The 5,264-nt window shown below is 35.1% G+C and overlaps 1 protein-coding gene across 1 annotated transcript in view; it reads right to left on the bottom strand.

Moving 5' to 3' along the window:
* The window catches only part of LOC106478782 (WAS/WASL-interacting protein family member 3-like), a 39,089-nt gene extending 38,415 nt beyond the window's left edge, over nucleotides 1–674 (bottom strand). The window contains exon 1 of the mRNA XM_022382429.1: nucleotides 660–674. The gene's annotated coding sequence lies outside the window, so the exon portion shown is untranslated. The remainder of the gene's footprint in view (nucleotides 1–659) is intronic.
* Nucleotides 675–5,264: the final 4,590 nt, after the last annotated feature.

Consider the following 5,264-nt stretch of genomic DNA (forward strand, 5'->3'; position numbering starts at 1 on the left):
CTTCCCTCTAGTCTTACACTGCTAAATTAGGGACGGCTAGCGCGAAATTCAAAAACAAACAAAATATTTTCTCGGATAAGCCATAACGTCCCTGATCTGTTTGTTTGTTTTTAATTATGCACAAAGCTACACAAGGGCTATCTGTGCTCTGCCCACCAAGGGTATCGAAACCCGGTTTCTAGCGTTGTAAGTCCGCAGACATACAGCTGTGCCACTGGGGGGCTCGCTGATCAGACTAGTCTTGTTTTGAATTATACAACTTAACCCAAATTAAGCGAAGTGATATGTTTAATAAACTTCTATCTTGACACTCAGTGATAACATCAAAAGTGAATGTACACAGAACTTGCATCTGTAGACAGTATGTATGTTTTGGCGGTGTCTCTTTATAGCCTGATTGGCCAGCAGGTAACATTAGAATGTCGTAGATGATTATGTCAACTTATGTGAATACTTAATATTGTCAGCATTCCAAATCAAAAGCTGTCAAACTGTCATGCCGACTTGAGTAGGTGAAATACCTTCCAAAAAAGATTTACTTATATTCTTTGAAACTAGATGTAAACATCCACGCCAGTTCGATGTCGCTACTATGACCAAGGCGACATCGCCCACTGTAACTTTATATATTTTAGAAGAAAAAAAATGGTTTTACTTACTTGTGGAATATTACACCCTCCACCTTCGACTCTTAGTTACGGTATGTGTAACAGTTAATGACATAACACAGTGTTCCCTTCGTTCTTTCGGGTCGTGACTTAAATGGACGACTGTCACTCGCAGCCATTTTACATCGGCTGCCATTTCGAAATTCAACACAAAGCAATGGCGGCCGCATGCACACATGCCCCTCGACTGGCCAGTCTAATGTTATTTATATCTATGTTGTTAAATCCAAGTTAGTCTAAAAAGTAAAAAGAAAATTTAAAACTTAACACAAGCTTGTGCACTAAGTTAATATTAGAAAGAACTTTCTTACTTAGTTATAAAATAACATTTCAAAAATAGCTTACTGATGGATACTTGAAAGATTGTTTGTTTGTTTTAAGTTATACACAAAGCTACACAATGGGCTGTCTGTGCTCTGCCCACCACGGGTATCGAAACCCGGTTTTTTTTTAGCGTTGTAAATCCGCAGACATACCGCTGTGCCACTGGGGGGGGGGGGCTACTTGACAGAAAAAAGAAAATAACGCTTGTGCATCAAGTTAAAGATGCATAAGAACTGTCATTCTTCGTTATACCATCCTTTCAAAAACAGCTTGCTTGAAATACTACAGAATAGCCACGCTAGGAAAATGAATAAATACAAAAATATAATCTCTAATCTCCAATTACACTTCTGAAAAAAAAAACTCCAACAAAATTATCTAATCAATGATATTAAACTATTTTATTTGAGCCACAAAGGAGCTTTATGCTTTTGACTAAAAGAGTTTCGCGTACTTAATTGTACATAAGCATATTGAATTTAGTATGCAGTTATTAAGTTAATCTAGAGTCAAGCTCCAACTTTTATTATTACTTCTTTGAAGGAGTATTGGGCGTGGGCTAACAGTAAGCTTGTTACCCTGTGAATCAGAAGGTCAATGGTTCGCGTCTTATTACAGCAAAAATCGTGTTTCGAACTTTGAGGCACTGTGGGTACTTTATACGAGTGGCGGGTCACACCTCTCTGTTCAACTAGAGTGTCCTAAAAGTTGGCGGTGAGTGCTATTGACTAGCTGCCTTCTCCCTAGTCTGTCAGTTCAAAAATATGGACGGCTAGCGAGTGATAGCCCTTTTGTAGCTTTGTGCGAATATTCTTAACAAACATACATCCTCTGATTTCGTTGTAATGAGTGAAGTTTTTGCGCCTCAACATCCCCCTCAACTTTAAGTGAATCGGGCTTAGTATAAATTGCTAATGTGAATTTTCGTAAGGAAGGTAGATGAAACATATTGAATGACTGCAGTTCAATTACTCATTACCTACACACATTGTCACGTCACGCCGTGACCAGCTTATATATACCAGGCCACCCCCAATCTAGCAAATGCTAGAGCACTCTCGAAGGAACATGATAGTTCTAGAAACGTGGCGTGACACTAGTCACGTGACCTCGCTGACGCAATAGTACTAGATAAGGCTTTAAATAACTTATTCTCTTGTCTCTATTCTAGGAGTTGTGTAGAGCAGCGTTTCTCAACCTTTTCTATATCAAAGATCGGCTCGCTGCCTCCCTAAACTGTCATTGATTATTAAACATGCAAGCACAACGAAAAACCATTACGATTTATATATGAATATTCTTTCAGCATTTGTTTGTTTTCGGATGAGAAACACTAATACAGATCACTCAGTTTAAAACTTATCAAATAATCACTTCACAACGTTTTGATGATTTATATTTTCCCCTTACAAGAGAGACGTATTGTTGAAGTCGAGCTCGTGAGACGTGAATTATAGTTTGTTATAGCACGACTGTTGAAGTTGAGTGTATCGTAAAGTTGTATTCGGAAAGAATAAACCAGTTTTATTTAAGAGAGGACTTGTGTCGCTAAAGTTTCGTCGGAACGAATTTACGGAAAATCAATTAACAAACGGAGACGTAACAGTACCTTGATTGGTTTGCCAAATATCTTTGAAATTTTGCATCTCGATAAACTTTACAAAGACAAAACTTTAAATAAGAACAATGTTTTGACAGTATAACAAATTAACTTATGTGTATCATATCACCTGCTCGAGGAGTTAAATAATTAAATAAACTGAAAAAAAGTTCACACACACACACACTCACATAAAACTGTGATTTTCGAGAAACTAAAATTGAAATGAAACTTAATCCCAGCGTGACTTTTACTGAAGTCCCAGATTAATAGTCATACAAATCATAACCAATCTAAAATTATTAGATCAAAATGTCTTGATGTCTCAAGTAATCAATCGGTTTTAGATCCTTAATTCATTTTTAACCGTCCTTACATGACTCCAGTTTTAATAGCTTGTATGACTCTTCTCGAGTGTTTGTGTATTAAACTAAGCTGCTGAACTTAAAAACATTGAGTATGACATTTACACTGATTACGCATTTTATTAGGATCCTCAGCTAGTACTGGTCTACACCACCCATTTCCGAGATAATATCCTGTATTCGGTATGATATAAACTTCAAAGACACCTGCTTTTTTTTATTCTTTTTGTTTTTATTTTTCAGTCGATTCTTTAATAAATATGGAAGATACAATTTGTTCGCAAAGGATTACAATGACTGATACAAAGTCATAATTCGTCCTAAAGAAGTTCAAACAAAAAGAATTATGTCACTGTCTTGCCATTTTGAAACTATTTTTGATAATATGAGTGCGTTGAATTGTTGTATTATCATTTTGGAAGAACCCATGCGAGAGGGTATTGTCAGCAATAATGTTCAGGTACATTCTTCCAAGAGAACGTTCTCCACATCATTACACAATATCTATTGGTTTATACTTTTGAAACAATACAAACAGGGTCAAGTGCCTCATTTCATTTTTCCACTGCATTTTTTTTTTCTTTTTTTTTTGTGGTTAGCATAGGATAGAACGTGACTCGTTCAAATATTCCTGATCATTCAATATTTACGTTTTGCAATATTGGTGCCGCTTAAGTCATTATTTCTTGTTAGCAATTGAGATAAACGGTCTTTGAACTGGTTGTCAACTATATAGTAATTTAGATATGCAAAGTAAACTGATCCTTAGATATGTCAGGTGAATGCTTAAGTTCCATAAATGCACAGATCTAGTGATGTTATGGTTATTCTGTAAAACAATGGGTATGAGCAAGGATCACTTCAACTTTCAAAGAGTCAACTTTATGGAAGCCTGGCTATTAGGAAAAGCGTTTGTATCCCAAGTAGTAAAAGATAGCAAGCATACGTAGTGAAACATTTATTTTAGAAATTGAATACTTGTGAAAATTGAACATTTTCTTTTATTTCTATCCAGAAAAATAAGCAATGGTATTCAACTTTAAAAATAAAAGAATGCAAGTCTTGATGACTTTGAGTTGTATGAGTAGAATTAAGTTATTATAAAGTACATCACTCGAAATACTTAAACACCAGTGCGCATGCGTAGAAAATTGGCAATAACACTGATTTATGTTTGTCTTTGGTGACATTTTTATTATAATTCCCTGCCACACTAAAGTAAACTTGCTTCCGGCACTCCTCAATATAGTGTCCTACTTTGTAAGGACAGCCAGTGTAGTTCTGCAGAAGTCATAAAGAGGGATAAACTAAACTTTTTTAACCTTCTCTCTCTCTATATATATATATACTATAATATTTTCACATGAGTATATATTTATGTATAACCTTTGATCGACACTTGATTGAGTCATGTAGTTAAGTCATCTAATGTACTTTGTAATTTTTGAATTCATCTAATTAATCATCTATAGTAAATTCTTGATAGGATTGATCATTTTTCAAATTAAATAAAATACAATTTACTCCGATAAAAAATATCCAATCAATTATAAGTTAAATAATACTTATATTTTTTTTTCATTTGAGAGCTTATTTCCATGAGTGAATTTAGAATATTGTATAACTTCTGATTTATCCATAGAAAAAATCAGAGCATAATTTCACTTATCCAAATAGCGCTTCGGATACAGTACGAATTTTGAATCTATCAATGGCTATTTGGTGTTATTTTAAACGTTCACTGTTGCAAGTGAATATGCTCAACCTAGATATTTACGCTGAGTTAATGTGCTAAATCAGATCGTTTAAACATGCTCATGTGTATAGCGAATACCAACAGTGGCATTTAAAATTTAAGTTGGGGGAGGTAATTTTTTACAACTTAGACCTATCGTAAACTCCTGTATTTTTTTAAAGTGAAAATACAATCATATGTGGCCTAGCTGTGAGTTATACTGAAGCTTTCCAGCACACACAATAGACGTGTAAAACTTGTACTTTGATATAAAGTTCTTTTAATTTTCTTTGGTGACGATTGCCCATCCTACCCGCTCCCCAACAATCTGTGTACTTGGTTTATTCTCGTCGATCAAGCCGTTAAACTATTCTGTTTTATTTTGACCCAAGAGGTTGAAATAAGGGAGTTTTATATATATTCTTATGCATTCTTGTTTACTTTTACTGATAAGTTTTTAGCATTACTTATCGCAACCTCTTTGGTTGTGACTGTGGAAGGCAGTGACCTCTAGCGGAAATAACTGAGTGAGTGAACAAGGCGGGAATGACCAACAGCTTACACCACTAGGG

Source organism: Limulus polyphemus, unplaced genomic scaffold (genome assembly GCF_000517525.1).
Source record: "Limulus polyphemus unplaced genomic scaffold, Limulus_polyphemus-2.1.2 Scaffold249, whole genome shotgun sequence".
In the NCBI taxonomy this organism is placed as follows: domain Eukaryota; kingdom Metazoa; phylum Arthropoda; class Merostomata; order Xiphosura; family Limulidae; genus Limulus; species Limulus polyphemus.